This window comes from Mauremys mutica, chromosome 7, assembly GCF_020497125.1.
Source record: "Mauremys mutica isolate MM-2020 ecotype Southern chromosome 7, ASM2049712v1, whole genome shotgun sequence".
Lineage (NCBI taxonomy): Eukaryota > Metazoa > Chordata > Testudines > Geoemydidae > Mauremys > Mauremys mutica.
In genome coordinates, this window is record NC_059078.1 from 69469035 (window position 1) to 69487078 (window position 18044).

At 44.7% G+C, this 18044-nt stretch overlaps 1 protein-coding gene and 1 pseudogene across 2 annotated transcripts in view; one reads left to right on the top strand and one right to left on the bottom strand.

Annotated features, from left to right (window-relative positions):
• ZMIZ1 (zinc finger MIZ-type containing 1) overlaps positions 1-18044 on the top strand; it is a 525799-nt gene that overhangs the window by 18614 nt on the left and 489141 nt on the right. The window contains exon 1 of one of the 2 annotated variants that reach the window (XM_045023878.1): positions 15602-15771. The exons of the other annotated variant lie outside the window; for it this stretch is intronic. The gene's annotated coding sequence lies outside the window, so the exon portion shown is untranslated. Of the gene's footprint in view, positions 1-15601; positions 15772-18044 lie in introns of those variants that run through there. 2 annotated transcript variants of the gene reach the window in all.
• On the bottom strand, positions 8839-17141 carry LOC123374208 (annotated as a pseudogene).

Genomic DNA, 18044 nt, shown 5'->3' on the forward strand with positions numbered 1-18044 from the left:
AATTTGATGTTTTTGTTTAAATAAAACACAGAAAATGTGGAAAATAAAAAAATCAGACAACTGCATTTTGTCTGAGAAATGTTTTTAAATTTGCTGAAGTTCTAGCGAATTCTTTGTTTTGAACAGTCCTAGTTAGTAATCACTACTACTTACCTAGAGCCAGACAGCTGCTTTTACTCGCACCTAATAGTAGCTTATTCTGTGAGTAGTTCCATTGATAGAAATGGGACTATTTGTGGAGTGACTTAGTTGTCAGTGGTAGTGAGGATGTTAGAATCTAGGCCTTAGTGTCTCCTGGTCCTTTAGTTCAGTCTAAACAAACCTATTCAAATTGTCGACCTGGAAGGAGGTCATTAATTCCTTGTGACATGAAAGTAATGCAGCAGGTCGAATCAAAACTTTATTCCAAATCTAGGGTAAATTCCCTTCCCAGTGCCATGTGGGACAACCAACTTGTGTAGAAGTCAACCTCAACTCCACATACATGATCACGAGCCACATGATGGGCCCAATTCTGTCTCTAACAGACTCCTAACTCTCTAAGAGGAGAGAACAGAGCTGATAGTTTATTGAGAAGGACCTACTTATGGACATGTTTACCTGAATAACATGGCAATCCCAATGGCGCTATGCTAATCGGTAGGCACACTTCAGATGCAGGAAAAGAGAGACCAAAGATAATTTTTTTTTTTTTGCATAGCGGCAGAATGGGGGGAAGGGGAGGAATCTGCTCTGCTTTCACTGGTGTAAATCTGGAGTAATTGTTGAATTCAATGGACTTACGTTACAGTGGGGGGAAAAGGAGAATAGAATTTTGTCCTCAAGATGGTCAAACTCATAACAACTAAGGAGTTTGTTTAGGGGTGAAAATTCCAGTACACTTGAGGGTTGATCACAATTTCATTTTTTGAGCACTTGTCATGCAGATGGATCTCAAAGTTGTCCAGATTACTCAGACAGGGCTATGTAGTGCTTCTCTTAGTGGGTGAAGTAGCGCAGTAAGGCTCCATGCAGCCTGCCTGGCTCTGCATACTTTGGATGTTGGGCCCAGGCCAGGGCCTGCTCCAGGCACCAGCTCAGTAAGCAGGTGCTTGGGGGGCCAACGGGGGGGCGGCACGTCCGGCTCTTTGGCAGCAGGTCCCTCACTCCCTCTCTGAGTGAAGGCCCTGCCGCCGAATAACAAAGCGACGGTGGTAGTGCCGCAGATCGAGATTGCGGCTTTTTTTTTTTGCTTTTTTTTTTGCTGCTTGGGGCAGCAAAAACCTTGGAGCAGGCCCTGGCCCAGGCTTGGTGCCAACACAGTCTCTGTATTCTAGGTACTCCCTATGCCCCCCTCAGCAAGAGGGTGCAAAAAAGTAGTGGAGAGGGTGTGGATTAGGTAGAGCCTTGCCTCTATACTTCCATGCTCACTAGCCAGGTGTGGGGGCTGGGCAAGGAAGCTGCACCAGCCTAGATTAATCAGTGTGCCTGACAAATGGAGGGGAAAAAACTAAATGGTGCTGCAACCCCATATGCCTAGTCACAACAACTCACTCATATTTGGCCAGGCCGTCCCACCGTCATGAGGGGTCAAACCCAAGTGGCGCTGTGACCTGGTGATTGGCAATCCCCCTCGCCCAACCACCAAACTATCAGACGACTTGCCACAACCCCTGTGAAAATCCAACATGCTGCCCCAGGAGTGTGTGCCCACCCCCTGCCATTTGAGAAACTCTGTTCTAGGGGGTAGGAGTGGGGTGGGGTGCCATATTGAAGTTTTGCCAAGGGTGGTGATTGTATGTCTTCTAGATCACGTGCTCTGACTAGTTTAAGGAAGGGAAGGTGGGGGAGGGGGTATGTGACAATTTCCATAGTGCACAGATCCCCAAATTTCTCTTACCTGGACCTGAACCTTCGCCCTTTCAAGAGCTGCAATGACATACATTCCTCCTATATCTGGACAACAGTTGATTAGGGGAGGAATTTCAGTTCACTGAGTCCCAATTCCTCTCTGGGATGGAGCAGTTACATGTCGCCCTATGCTCAAGGTTGAGCCTGAAGGCTCCATCCAGTCCTAGAGGATCATTTTATCTACTATTTACCGACCTCTGGAGTGAATTTCTGCAGCAATTGTCTCAGCACCACTATGCAACAGGGTTTAGAGGGCAAGTGAAAAGCATCTTTGTGTTACTAGTGTTGCAATATTTTGGAGTCTAAAGGATACAGGCCTCTGCTGCAAAACTGGATCTCAACCCCCATGAAGCTAGGAGGCAGATCTGTTGCTTGAGTTTGACCCATTATAGGAGGAAATCCCAATAAATTTGGACCCACGTTCCTCCCAGTCTTCAGGGCTGTTTGTCTTTAGAATTTTGCTCCAAGCCCTTTTCTAGAAATTAGGTAGGAAAAGGGAGTTGGAATTTGGCCAGGATACCAAAGTTTAAAACTTCTGCTCTTGAAAAAAGTACCTTGATATCTATAACAACCACAAGTGAGATGAACCTCCCGTTTTTACACAACATCCAAAAGCCAGCACAGCCTGCTGCGGTTGTGGTATAAGGCCTGATTGAAACCCACTGAAGTAAATGGAAGTCCTTCCATTGACTTCTTCAATGGACTTGGATCAGGTCCTTAGGGAGAGATGGGCGGCTATTGGGTGTATGTGGGATGAGTGTAGTAATAAAAAGCAATAAAAATTCCTCTTGCTGCCTTTCCCTAAACAAACAGAAGAACTGGAACACTCAGCAGAGGAAAAGGGCCAAAGATTAAGCTCTGTGCCCCCCAATTTCAAACATAAAAAGTTTTAACAAAATGGAAAAAAGCCCAACTCAGAAAGGACATTTTTTTAAAGAGTAGCGGTATCCAGGTGCCCAAAGAAACATGTGGGACATTGTTGTTGTTTTTTAATAAGAGCTTTTCTACCTTCAATTTTGAAGGGGCCTGGATCCCAGGGTTTTCTTTATTTTTCCCACAGTTTACATGACTTCTGACATTTTTGCCATGACAAATCCATGTGTGTCTCAAAAATTTACCATGAAAACCTTGGAGCTTCAATTATGGTGCATTTGCATAATTAGTGCAAATACATGCAATTACCATGTGTACCTATACAATTACCAGCTACAATGATGTACTAACAATCCTTATTAAACTTTAGCAGGGGAAATTGCCTGTGCTCAGATACACTGTTTAAAATTCCATGTCTCTTTCCTGGTTCAAAATAGTTGGAACTTCAAGACACCAAAGGTAATCAGTCCCCACCAGCATGAGCTTTCTGTCAAATACACTGTTTTACTGAGATCTTTGATACATTTTGAAAACAGAAGAAACAGTTCCCAGTTACGTTTCCAGCACGAGAAGGCTTCTTCAGTAAGTGAAATAGATTTAGGATAGAATCCTGGATTCTTGTGAAGTCAAGGGCAAAACTTCCATTGATTTCAATGGTACTGGGATTTCACCCCCTGTATGCAGTCTGATTGCTTAAAGAAGTGCTTAAGTAACTTAGTTGTTCTGCTCTTAAACAAGTATCTTAAAATGCCAGATCTGAATGTGCATGGATGTGTATGTCTCTGTGAGAAATGTATAGCAATATTAGTTACTCCAGAGGTAGGACTGAAGTTAGTTTCCCATTGTAAACCCTATTTTCAATCCCCATCTAGTGTAACTTGCCTGGAAAGAAACCAGTGTCACTAAAACTAAAACTGTGCAGGCTTCATCTCATTCTCATCTTGGAAGCTTGGAAAAGAATCTGAAAAGGCGCTCACTGCCCTACAACCCTTCATCACTCACTCTCACCCTAGCTGACTTATACAGCCTATCGGATCGTCATAAAGAAAGGAACCTATTTTTTATGCTAGCTGGACTCCATGAAACTATTTCAACCTTAACGCTTTTATGTGGCACACTCCCCCAAACACATGCCAATCAAAAGAGTTTTGTCACACTTGAAAGTCGGCATTTTTGTTTGGCCTGCGAACAGAAAACCATTAGTATTTGTTGAAGCACTGAAGATTAAGGGAAGCTAATTGTTACAGTTTTAGATTCAATGGAAGTCAGACTTTGTGCTTCATCCACATTAAGGCAGCTATTATATAAAACCTAATGCCTCAGAAAAACTTGTTTATTTATTCAGATTTTGCGAAGTGCTTTTTTCCTACAAATTTGACTAACCATCTCCCTGGTGGCACAAAATACAGGCAATGAAAAATGTAAAGGATGATAAATAGAGATACCCATAGGAAAGCAAGTCATAAACAAGTTTCCCTCACTGATAAGGTTGCATTTTATTTAGCACAACTAGCCTTGTCACTGATATAATGTATCTTGGGGCTCTGTTTTAAATGGGAATATCCTCATTCACTATTAGGCTTCATCAATGTTGGTTCACTTTTGTATAGTCTGATATCCCATTATGTCATGGCAGGTAGGTGTTAGCTGTGACCAAAACCTGATCTAAACACCCCCAAAGTCCAGGGAGTTCCCATCTCCTATTCCATTCTCACACACAACCTCCCACAACCATCATCTGGCTTCTTTCCTGTAATTTGTCTTTTTGCCTGGTCCAGGTCATATATCAGGATCCAGAGCAGAGGCGAAGAACTTCTCATACTTACAGCCACTTGCAAAGCAAGAATGTTTGTCTGTTTCCTCTTTCTTTCTCCATTAAAAATCAGGCTGGTCAGAGAAGCTCTACTCCTTTTCCAGCTAGACAGTAGGTGTCACAGAGACAGACACAATACATTCCTTCTACCCTCTCAAAAGTGAGAACATACATCACAGGAACCTCATATACATGCCCAGCTCCTCAAAGAGATTTAAGTACCTTACTCCCATTGATTCAGGTGCCTAAAGAGCTTTGAGTATCAGGTCCATAGTAACTAGAATGATTTCAAGGAAGCTATATGCATGTCTAGTTCTGTGGGTGGTACCCGATCGCATCATTTGGAGGAGATTAAAAACAAGGTCCTGACACTTGTGGTCATTAAAGATTTTCTGGCACTTCTTGCAAGAGCAGGCTTGTTAGGCACAGCATCCTGGCCAGATTCCAATATGGATAATTATATTCTGCTTGCCTATATTGGCCTGAGTTTCAATCGCATCAGGTATTTTCCGTCACTTCCGGTCCTACAAAGTTGTGAAGTGTTATTGAAACAATTAAGTGAAATAGTACCAGTAGGGCTGTCACAGAGTCCCCGGGCAATGCTCTGGAACTGCTCCCCACAAAACCAGTCAGGACTTTGGGGAGCCTCCTCTCCCTTAGAGCAGGCTGTCTTCAGGGCAAGAAGCTCACACGGTTTCACCTTCCTGGGTCTGACCTTGGAGCATTCAGCATATGCCCCTCCATGCGCATCCCACAGCGAGTCCACCCAGGCGGGGTCCTGGGGAAGCCAGAGGGTCCTTCACACACCCACACTTTGCAGTCAGACGTGACTCTTAGCCAGCCAGTAAAACAGATATTTATTAGATGACAGGAACACGGTCTAAAACAGAGTTTGTAGGTACAGAGAACGGGACCCCTCAGCCAAGTCCATTCTGGGGCCCAGTGAGGCAGACAATCCTGTCTGCCCTCACTTCCCGTCCCCAGCCAGCTCCCAACTGAAACCCCCTCCAGCCCCTCTTTCTCTGCTGAGTTCCTTTCCCAGGCCAGGAGGTCACCTGACCTCTTTGTTCTCCAACACCTTTAGCATCCCCTTGCAGGGGGGAAGGGCCCGGGCCTTTTGTTGCCAGGCGATAGAGTGTCAGCCAGAAACTAAGGCACTCACACAGTCTTCAGAGGAAACATTAAGAACAGTCCCACTTTGTCACAGGGGCCCAAATCTCTCATTTCAGGTCTGAATCCAAATTTCTCTACTGTTCAGGTGTGTTTGGATCCAAGATTTTGGGGCCAGTGAAGGGATTTAACCAGAACCAAATTTAGATTTAAATTTCCTTGAAGCTGAGAAAGTGTTTGGATCTGAAACTTTGGTTTGGCCAAATCGCTGACAGTGTGGGTCGAGATCCTTTTAGAATGAAGGATTCTAGGGACTATATCAATCACTATTGTAGATGTCTTTTTAAATGTACATCTTGGACACTGTACCAATAACGTTTATGATGCCGCACATGATGGGATCTACAAATCCCACACAGGCTAGAAAAGGGTTAATGAGCCACTGTGGGACACCCTCTGCTACTTCTGCAATAGGTGTCTGTCTTAGAGGGAGGAGTTAAAGGGGGAGAGTCCAGCACATTTGGGAACAGGTTTAGAGGGAGAACAGACTCTTCGGTCTCATTCTGTGGAAAAAAGTCTGGCAAGAGCCAAAAACTGAGTGGAGGCCATTGCTGCTGCCGGAGCCTTTCTGAGGGAAGGGAGCCTGATACAGGACCATTGTTTGATTTGCTACCAGTGACTTGCTTGTTGTGGCTGAATAATACTGGTGTAGGCAGTGCCCTGCCTGAAAGGGGCTGCAGCCAAATAAAATCCTTTTGTCTTTTACACCTGATGGGGATGCAGCAGTGGGTTGTTATGAGCCTAGGAGTGACCCAGTCACACTGCATTTACCCAGTGCACATAGGCCAGGCCCCTTCTCATATGCTAATGAATTGCCTTATTTTCCTATTTACTCAAGTACTCTTTTTTTTTTTTTTTTTTTTTTAATGGAGCTCCTAAATCTTCAACGTTCAAATCCTGGATTTCAATGCTTTCTTGCCACATCCTAGTTTTTAATTTGTTTTATAAAATAGTTTAATTTTATTGCCAAACGTATCAAATCTTCTCATCTAATGTAGCATGAGGAGGGTTGCCAATTTTGGTTGGACATATTCCTGGAGGTTTCATCACAACATAATCTTTAATTCCTGGGGACTCCCGGACAATCCTGGAGGGTTGGCAACCTTAAGCATGATCCAAACTGAGACCCTAATCCCACATGCACACACGTTTAACTTTAAGTACATGAGCAGTCTCAGTAAGTTCAGTTGAACTACTCATGTCTAAAAGTTAAGCGTGTACATAAGTGTTTGCAAGATTGGCCACTTAGGCCCCAGTCCTGCAAACTGTTCCACACAGGCACCCGTGAAGCCAGGGAGGTTCCATGTGAGTGCAAGGATCCATCTATGTGGAGCAATGTGTGGCATTGGGATTTAAACGCCAAATTCAGAAAGATCAAGTTTAGGGGCAGATGCAGAAGTTTAATTTCTGTGTGCAAGCTGGGCTGGACTGGGCCTGGTATCTGCTGGCTGTTTTGATCAACAGATTCCACCTCCCCTGTACCCTTGGAGCCCTCTTGAAGAAATGTGGTCCCTTGTATTTGTTGCTGAAGGCTGACTGTCAGGTAGTGTAGATTAAAAAGAACAAAAGGAGGACACAATCTCTGAGAATATGCAAATGTTTTAAAAGCTTCAAAAGGGAAAGGGGGGGAGGGAACTTCAACCACTCTTCTCCTAATGTCTTGTAATCATTTTCAATGTGTTTTTCTCTACAAACTTGTTTGTTTTTTTCCTCTAGGACTCCAATTGCATAACTGCAAATTTACTTAATGTTGGTTGCACTGCAATTTAATCTCTCCTTGAAAAATCTAAATAAGGCCCATATTCTATATTATTAAGACAAAGGCAAAAATACAGACATTCGTCACTACAGGAACTATATACCTCACGGCCACAGTGAAACACACAGGGCCTGAGTCTGGTGTCAGGCTTTGGCTACACTTACACTTCAAAGCACTGCCGCGGCAGTGCTTTGAAGCGCTAAGTGTCCGTACTCCACCTCCCTGTGGGGAATAACGTACAGCGCTGGGAGTGCGGCTCCCAGCGCTGGGGCTTTGACCACACTGGCGCTTTGCAGCGCCGCAATTTGCAGCGCTGGAGAGGGTGTGTTTTCACACCCTGCTGCAGCGCTGCAAATTTGTAAGTGTAGCCAAGCCCTTAGTTAGTGTGTGTGTACACTTAAGGTGCAATTTCCAACTTTACCCATCTGAGCGCTGATTGAGTTAAAAATAATGGTATTGCTGCAGCGGCATGAGCTGCTGAAACAGCTAGTCACCTGAGTAGTTGCCTAAGGTTTCAGATGGGATAATACTCGGGACAACTAACCTGTCCATCTTTGCAACTAAGCTTCTGTTTTTAGCATGCTAGCTCAATCAGAGTTAGCATGGTTACGTCTACCCAAGCTGACAACTTTACACCTCTAGTTGCAGTGTAGCCGTATCCTTAGTTTCACACTGGTGGAATTTCAATGTCTTCCATGATATTAGATCTGATTTACATTGGGATGAGATCAGAATCAGGTTCTGAGTCCACATCCTTTCTCTGAGGCAATGTTAGTTGAACCTTATTGGGAGTATTTACATGGCTTAGGCCTTGGCTACACTGGCGCTTTACAGCGCTGCAACTTTCTTGCTCAGGGGTGTGAAAAAACACCCCCCTGAGCGCAGCAAGTTACAGCGCTGTAAAGCGCCAGTGTAAACACTGCCCCAGCGCTGGAAGCGCGGCTCCCAGCGCAGTAAGCTAATCCCCATGGGGAGGTGGAGTACCTGCAGCACTGGGAGAGCTCTCTCCCAGCACTGGCGCCGTGACTACACTCGCACTTCAAAGCGCTGCCGCGGGAGCGCTGTTCGGCTGCAAGTGTAGCCATACCCTAAGTATCTGCAGGAGAGCCTCTATAGGTGGTTGGTAATGAATTGAGCAGCATTTCCCAAACTTTTTCAGCCACAGAACACTTTTTAGCCTCTTACAGAACACTTATAATATTATTTTGTAGTTGTTTGGTTTTCAAATAAAAAATTGTGTTATTTATGCTCAAATATATTTTATTTTATGAAACAAAGCAAAAATACAAATTTAAAATAACTTGAACTAACAATTTCTAACTGAAAGCATGTATGAAGTAGTACAAAAATCAAGTGCAAGGGTCAAAATTAAAAAGTGTTCTACTTAAAAAAAACCTGTTTTTATATATACACAAACACCAAACAAATTAGATTTTTACTAGGAAAATCTATTTTTATAAACAGAAATACAAATTTGGATTTAATGGGATTGGTGTTTCTGCATTTTTCTATCACAGATTCGCTTAATATTAGGAATAATGCTGGAAAGCTGAATCCTCATGTCAGGCCCAGCATCAAGTCTATTCCTATATTTGGTTTTTGTTGCAGTATAATACGAAAATCCCGTCTCACACAAATAAGTTGTAGCAAAAGGAAGGAGCACTCGAACTGCACGTTTAGCCACATTAGGGTACTCTTCTATTAGGCTGCTCCAAAAATTATTCAGCGGAAGATCCTTAAACTTTTCTTTCAAATCAGAGTCAGAAATTAAGTGAATTAGGCTTTCATAATCATGCACAGACTGGTTTGGCTGTAATTACAAACGGATTTTGAACCCAAGCATTATCATCAGTAGTTGTAGGAAAATATTCTAATAAAGAGGCCTGCAAGTCACATAAGTGCTGTAAAATGGTGCTGGAAACTTGTTCATGGACTGTAGAATTTATTTCAGTCAGAAATTCATGTACTGTAGAGAAGCAGTCAAAGTTATTCTGTTCTACAGAAGATGCCCAGAATTGCAGTTTCTTTTTTAACGCTGAAATTTTATCCATTATAGTAAAAATAGTCACATTCTTTCCTTGCAGCAACAGATTAATTTCATTTAATTTTGCAAAAATATCTGCAAGATACGCAAATCTCATTAGCCACGAGGAATTTGTCAGACAGCAATTAAATTTTCATCCTGAATTAGCTGAAGTGAAGAATACCAGTAGTTCACTACGAAGCTCAAAAAGCCTCACAAGCACTTTTCCTCTGGATAGCCACCTCACTTCCATATGCAAAAGAAGCACTTTGTGCTGACTACCCATTTCCTCGCACAAAATTTTAAATAACCTGGATTGAAGTGGTTGAGATTTGACAAAATTGATAATTTGTACTGCTTCATCGAGCACAATTTTCAGATATGCTGGTATTTTTTTTTTTAACTGCAGGTGCTTGTCTGTGTAGAACACAATGGCTCTTAGTGCTTTCTGGTGCCACACTTATGATTTGCGTTCCAACTCCCTTCATCTTCCCAATCATTGCCCAAGCTCCGTCAGTACATACATCAATACATTTTCCCCAACTAATTTCATGCTTTCTGATAAAATTGTTGATGCAGTTGAATATTTCTTCTCCAGTTGTGTTGCTTTGCAGAGATTCACATAAGAGCAGGTCCTCTTCAATAATATTATTAAATCTGTATCGGACAAATACTAGTAGCACAACAAGTCCTGAAACGTCAGTGGACTCATCTAGCTGCAATGAATACTCATGGCAAATTTTCAGTCGGCAAACTAGCTCTTTTTCTATGTCATTGGCAAGATCTTTAATAGGGTGTGCAACAGTATTATTTGACAACTGTACAGCATCAATTTTTTTACCAGACTGCTCGCTCAACATGCACATTACAATATCTTTCGCGCAAGGCTTGATAAGCATTTCTCCAATAGTGTGAGCTTCTCCGGCAAGCATGTGATAAGATGCCTCTGTTCCACTTTTGTTGTCTGTTTTAGCAATTTTAATCATCGGAAGTTTACAATTTCCAAGCGAGTCAGGCTGCCTCTTGAAAAAAGTATATCTTTGTCTTTGTGTTCAGCATGCTTGGTTTCCAAATGCCTACGAAGTTTAGCAGGAGCCAATGAACTGTTTGCTAGTATTTTGTTGCACACGACACACTGCGCATCAGGAACATCTTTATTTCCAACACACGTAAAACCGAAAGACAAATAACTTTCATCAGACTTTCGTTTTGGTCTTTTAACACCTGCTTCTTCTTGTTTTTTGATATACTTCGGTGGAAATTCTTTCACCTTGGATAACTCACTAGTACTAACAGATTTTTCAGCAACAAAAGACTGCGCTTGTTCATCCTCACTTTGAAGTGTCACAATATTTTGGTTGTTTATTTCGGCCACAGTTGGAGTACCAGAAGAACTTGCTTTTCGTTTCAAAGTTCCTTCTTTTAGCCACAAATCCATGGTGATTAGTAACAATATTTAGAAATACTGATTTTTGTCCAATTTTCTTTTTCACAAATATTTATATTGTTTCGAGCGAAGCTAGTTTAGTTGTGCTTATCGCACACACGGTAAAGACCCACAGGGTTGAACGTGTTGAGTGAATATGTTATATTCACCATGGCGTAAAAAGAACGGTGTCTGCATACCGCTGCAGTTTGCGCAGCCTCGAGAGGAAGGGGTACGACCTCACTAACTGAAACGTGCCCGAAAGGGGGTAGATGTCAACATGCCTGCGTGCCGCGCTCTCTTTATGCCATGATATTCAATACGAGATCTGTCAATAACCGGAAAAAGAGTTTTATGTTAAATTATAATAATTCAAAAAGAGTTGTAAACTACGCTTCAGATATGCCAAATTTAAAAAGGATCTTTAAATTTTTTAAAATTACAATTCTTTCCTGGAACACCTATTCACATCATGCGGAACACCAGTGTTCCGTGGAACACAGTTTGGGAAACACTGGAATAGAGAAACACATAGGAGAGATGTTGATACACGATGAGACTTTGTCCCTGGAATCTGGGTTGAAGGGTAAGAACAATGCACTGCTCCTCGGGGCAAAGATCTTCATATGTGTCTGTACAGCACCTAGCATAATGGTGCCCCACTTCTGGTGGAATCTCCATTACTGGTAATTTTTTAATCAAGATTAGATGTTTGCCTGAAAGACCTGCTCTAATTCAACCAGGAATAATTTGGAGGAAGTTCTATGGCCTGTTACATATGAGGTCTGACAAGATGATCACAGTGGTCCATTCTGGCCTTAGAATCTATGGTCCAGAATAATAAAGAACGAACAAGAAAATAAAGCAATCCTGACTTAAAACCATGCTGGACAATGAGAAATGATCATCAGTGATAGTTATAGAGCAAAGGAATCAAATAGGGAGTGGTGTTCTGAGAATATCATATGATGACCTAGGTTCCTGCATGTAATCATGATCAATTTCATTTTCATTACAATGTGAATTATGGGCGCATCAAAAACTAATAATTTAAACTACATCTGTAGAGGGTTAGGTTTAGTACTAGATCCTCTGCAGAATGGAATTCAAATCTGCCTTGGGTTATAGAAGAGGAATGAGTTTAGCAGATTCAGTCTAGTCCCTGTGGACAGGACCACCGCATAGTGCAACATGATTCAGAACAACTCTCTTCTCAGGAGAGGTTTTAGTACTTCAGCATTGAGGATTGAGGTGCATTTGTTGAAGTCTGCACAGTTTCTATCTGAAGGCTGGTTATAGCCACTGCTACGAGTCTTTAATTGTCAAGAACACTCATTCACTAAATGCAGCCTCCATGGTAAAAACCACCCAACCAAAAAACTGGGCCTAAGCCTTGACCCTGCAAATGCTGTTTTGTCTTGCTCTGGCAGTGCAAAGGAGTTGGAAAGGCTGCTGCTCCCTACACTGGAAATCTCCAGGTGACATGAGGCCACTGTAGTGGTTCTTACATTGCCCCTTCTCCTGAGCCCCCATGATATTCCTATGCCTGAGTAAACCTCAACTACCAGAATTGTCCCTTGGGCAGCTGGATGTAAATTTGAGCAGTTTTGGGGCTTCTCTGCTTCATGCTGAGGACTGACCCAGTCCCCCAAGATGGCCCCAGAATCAGAAGGATGGGAAGTAGAGCATATACCGTGACATAAAGCCACTTGTGCAGCTCCCTGAATTATGCTGAGCACAGATCAGACCAGCTCAGGCTCTCAGCTTTATCTCTTAGCTTGCATTTATATAACAGCTCTCATCCCAAAGAACTTCACAAACTTAAAATAATCTCCAAATATACCTTACAAATGGACCCCTGAAACCCCCTCTGGGATGAACATGGCTGGTTTTAACACAGCAACTGTTGGGGAGGAAGTAAAGGATGATATCTTGCCCCAGTGCATTCTCAGGTGGGTATTAGGCAGAATGTAACAGCTGGCTTTTGGCCAGGCACTGTGGTTTACACCCTTACTCTTACAAGAGAGTCTGATCTCCAATGACTACAAGGGGCCAGGATCTCAGTTTTATGTCTCTGCACATGGCACCCCTAGCATCACCATGCCCCTAACCCTGTACTGGGACAATTGATTTTTAGTACAGCCTGGGAGGGTAGAACGACACCTGCTAAATCAACACCACCACTTCCTGCAACACCTTGACCCAGCCCCGTATAAATCCAATCCACATCTGCTTAGCTGCTGAAAACTGCAGGAGTACAGCACAAGGTGGTACGGTTGATTAAAAACCCCACACAATACAGTGACATGGGGTTCTTTGGTGGCAAAGTCCCAAAGAATCTTGAAGAATTAAACCAGTTACTACACAACATACCAATAACACAGCTTCCAATTTCCATTTTCTATCCTGTTGACATCAGTGGAAATGATGTTTAAGTACAGAGGTTAGAATATGGCCTTGTAAACATTTTTTCCATCCCAGAGAGACATTTAATTTCTTAATTTTAAGAATACTTTTGCCTTCAACCAGCACTGTTCTAAGCCATTAATTGTGTTAGAATGTGAAACATTAAACCTAGTTCTGGCCTTTGCTTTTGTGGACTGTTAAAACAAAAGTTTTGACTCCTTAGCAAGCTGATCATTTAATAAGAAGAGGAAATTAATTGCTAATTAATCCACTATTAAGGTGTGATGCTAATGACATATCTATGTGATTATAATGAAATGACTGCATGGGTACAATGTCATCATCAGTTACTTAGAAGGCTGGATTTATGCAGCCCACGTTTCAATAATGGGCATCAAACGCAGGCTCAGGAGCAGAATGATTTATAGGCTGCATTGACTAAACAGTATCCATCTTTTTAATCTCTGGACTGCTGGGTAAAATTATTGGGGTTTATAGGGATCTCAAAGGAAGGGCAATGGAGTATAAAAATGGAGAGGCAAAGGGGCCAACATATTTAAAGGAAGGTAAGACATGTTGGGGCTGATGGTCTTGTTCTGTCTTGGCTGTCCCAAAATCATATGGGGCTTTCTGCAAATGTGTGACATGGGCATTCTCACCCTCCAAGAGATCCAGCTCAGTATTAATCCTGTTTCTGATGACAGCCCTGATGGTGACTAATGGGAGCTGTGGGGGCAGCGCGTGGAGCCTCCTGGGCTGCCTATGTGTCTAGGGGATGCAGGGATGTGGCAGCCACTTTCTGGGAGCTGCGGTAAGTGCCGCTGGGACCCCTCACTCCCCCAACACCCTGCCCCAGCCCTAGCCCCCCGCCTGCATCCCAAACCCCTCATCCCCAGCCCCACCCCAGAGCCCACACCCTCAACCAGAGTGCCCCTAGCCTGGAGCCCTTTCCTTCACCCAAACCCCTCATCCCTGGCCCTACCCCAGAGCCCACATCCCAACCCTCTGCCCCAGCCTGGTGAAAGTAAGTGAGGGTAGGGGAGAGGGAGTGGGTAGGGGCGGGGCAGGGGTGTTGGGTTTTGTGCAATTAGAAAGTTGGCAACCCTACTAAGTACCTTTTAAAAATCTGGCTCTCTGGAGCTGAGTAGTCTCAGCTGATGCCTATGAAAGCTGCAGGTTGCTGATGCAGATACAAAGCCCAAACTCAGAGGACCCATTTCAAAATTTATATCTGCTGCTGCACACAGTTATGCATGGAAATTTTCCCCTTGGAAGTCAATAAACAACTATGCCCCCAGGTGAAGCAGAATGGGTGTGTAAGGGATCCGAAGGTAGTGGGGCTATCTCAATTGGTTCCTGAGTGACAAGCCCAAGGTCACTCACAGGGGGAGAGTGACACAGAATAAGAGCCCAGATCTTCTAGGCCAGTGGCTCTTGAACTTTTTTACTGGTGACCCCTTTTGCCTCTGAGTGCAACCCCCCACCCACAATTAAAAACACCTTTTAATATATTTAACACCATTATAAATGCAGGAGGGAAAGTGCAGTTTGGGGGTGGAGGTTGACAGCTCATGATCCCCCATGTAATAACCTGGTGACCGCCTGTGGGGTCCCAGCCCCGTTTGAGAACCCCTCTTCTAGGCCCTACTCAGATGCCCTGACAACATGGAAAAGGCAGCTTGGCCCGTCAGGGCAAGCGCCCTGTGTAACGAGCACCATGGCGATTAATGGAACTACTGCAAATGGTTTTTTCAACAATCAAATAATCCAGTAACTAATGAGCGGGCCAGCTGGTGTGTGGTGGCTGCTGGCCGACGTGGGGCCCGATCCTGGCCCCCGCTCACAGGTGTGGCTTACGCTCGTGAGTAAGAGCCTGCAGGGGCGGCCCCGTTGGGGGCAAGGAGTGTGTCCGCCCCCAGGCCCTGCCTTGAGCAAAGACCAGCAAGGCTCCAAACAGCACCAAGCCGGGCCGGTTCCCGCACCCCGGCGTGAGTGGCAGCCAGGCACAGCGGGGCTGGTCCTGCAGCGCGGCGCGGCCCCTTTAAGGCGCGGAGCAGCGAGGAGCCCCGCGCTGCGTGTGGCGGTGGGGCCGGGGGGGGGGCGGCGGCGCGGTGCGTGTGTCAGCGCGGCTGGCACTGGCATTGTTCCCTGACGTCACTCCGCCAGCCCTGCCGCCGCGGCTGCGGCTGCCGCTGCTCTCAAACTTGTCTTTGTTATTCAGCGCTCTCCGGCTGACACGGCGGCTGGCTGCAAAACGCGGCGCCCGGAGCCGGCCCCGCAGCACCTGGACTGGAGCTTCCTCCACGCACGCCGCCGCTGCTGCTGCACCTCCCCGTTACCGACCGCGCTGGCCTCTAGCAACGTGCCGCTCGTTTCCCCCCGCGGGGGCCCTTCGGATCTCCCCGCCTGTGGTACATTGCAAGAGCCCCCAGATCTGCGCCCCTGTATGTCTCCCCACGTTTCCCTAGCTATAGAGGTGACCTGCTGGCGGGGATTTATTATTTACACAGCTGCATATGGCTGGTGCTTTGCAGGCGCGTCAGGAGACACAGCCCTTGACCGAAGGGGCTCGTTCTGTGCATGAAAGGAGCTCTCCACGCCGCCTGGTTGGTCTGTTGCAAACACGGTCAGGGGGCAAGGGGAGGCAGAAAGCACACTGGGCTGGGATTCAGGGATCAGGGGAAAGCACCAAGACCCTTTAGTGGGGTAGATTTGGGAGAGGGACGTGGGAAAAGCACTAAGGAGGTGGGGAGATTACTTTAGACTGAGGAACAGGAAAAAATCACTAAGGGACTGATCAAAAGCCCCCCGAAGTTAATGGCCAGGCTTCCACTGACTTCAATAATGGCCTTTGGATCAGGTCCTCAGAGCATTGGTTAAAGTGATAATGACAAGCAGGAAGAAGAACACTAGGTTAGACGGATTTTTTTTGGGGGGGGAGATGGGCTACATTTTTGAGAGGTAATAATTGCAACAAGAACATGACGAGGTTAAATTCTGCTTTGATGAGGGATTTATGTATTAGGAAGCAGGCTGGAAAAGAGAAGGCAGCAGTTAAGGGTATGACCCCTCCCCTGCCAATCAACCCTGAATTCCTACTTGCTCTTCTCCTTACAGACGGAACACCCACGTAAATAAGCGAGCACCACTTAAATGGGTCAGGGAAACAATTGCAGTCGTTAGCCCCATAAGTTTAAAAGTGTTCCCACCGTAAATAGTGCAATGCGAATAGAGTTACAGTTTGAGTGATAAAAACATAGTCCCTCCCCCTTCTAGTAACCCGACATCCTTTAAATACTAGATCTCTTTCTCCTCCTCCAACAACAAAATAAATCCGAGCCGATGAAGAGCTCTATAGCACTGTTTAAATTGCTTATCTTAATTGCATAATCTAACAAACCCCGTTGGAACCGGAATGAATATATTAGGCTTATTAACAACTCATCATAAAATATTGATTGGCCTGGAAGTGTTTTATCGGGGGGAAGAGAAGTCGTGGGAGTTGTTTTTAGAAGATTGGTGCTGGTAATAACAAGAAATTGTCCTTGTCTTTTCTTATTGGAAATCACGCTGGATTTGCTCTTAAAAAAAACCGAACAAACACAACTCACCCTCTATTATTTTTGTTATTCGATTGAACCGCTTCGCAGTAAGGTCTGAGAGCCCATTTTAAAGTCCCGAGATTTGCAGTGACATGGTCAAAAAGTGTGTGTGTGGTGGAGGAGGATAGCTCATTGAATTGATGGCAAGGAACACGATCAAACTTTCAGGGACAATTGGACACCCGCATCCGGAGTGGTTGCTATTAAAATAAAAACCAGCCCCTCCTCTTTTCTTTTCTGTTTTCCCCTCCCTCTTCCCTAAGCCCTCCTTCTTTGGGGAAGCTTGTGCGTGTAGTGATACCGCCACTCCTCTTCGGACTGGAGATGGTGTTGGCTGGGGCTGCTACTGGCAGTCAGAAAGCTCTCTTAAGGAACGATTCTGTTCTCTTGCTAGCCCTAGAAAAGCTTCTCTCCTTCCCGACCAGAACAGAGAGTCTTTTCTCCGTGGGGCTAGAAGGGGAATCCAGCGCTCCTCTCTATCGGTTCCTTTATCCCTTGCTTCCTGGATCATTAGTGCTGCTCGCCTTGAAAATAAAACCCCACGGAGCTAATATAAAGTGAAACGCATCAAAAAGGCAAAAGAGCTTGAACCTTGCAACCAGCCATTAAGTAGTCTGTGTCGTCCCCCCCCCCCCCGCCGTATTCCCCAAAACCCCGGCAAAAATCCCCTTTGAGGAGAACATAAACTGCGGCAGCATCGCACACTTTTAATTACATAAATTCCAGAGTGGGGGTCCCCCCTCTTCAGCAATATAAAAATCCAGAGGGGAGGATAGTCCCATGCGTTCACGCTCTAATCTGGGATGGTTTGTATTGCACGCCATTCACTAGCATTAAGAGGAAGTTTGTGGGTGGTTTTTTTAATCCTGTAAAACAATATTTGCATTTTTAACTTTAACTTTATGTGATGCGGGGAGGGAAGAGAGGGGGCGAGAATAGAGAGCGAGGGACAGAACATCCCTACAGGAGGCAGCTCCCTTTCAGATAGGAATCTGGGACAGATTTTGCCAACAGCCACAAAGCATGGCCCTTTGGTAATAGAATAGCCAATGTAATTTGACACTTCAACTTGCTGTGCTCTC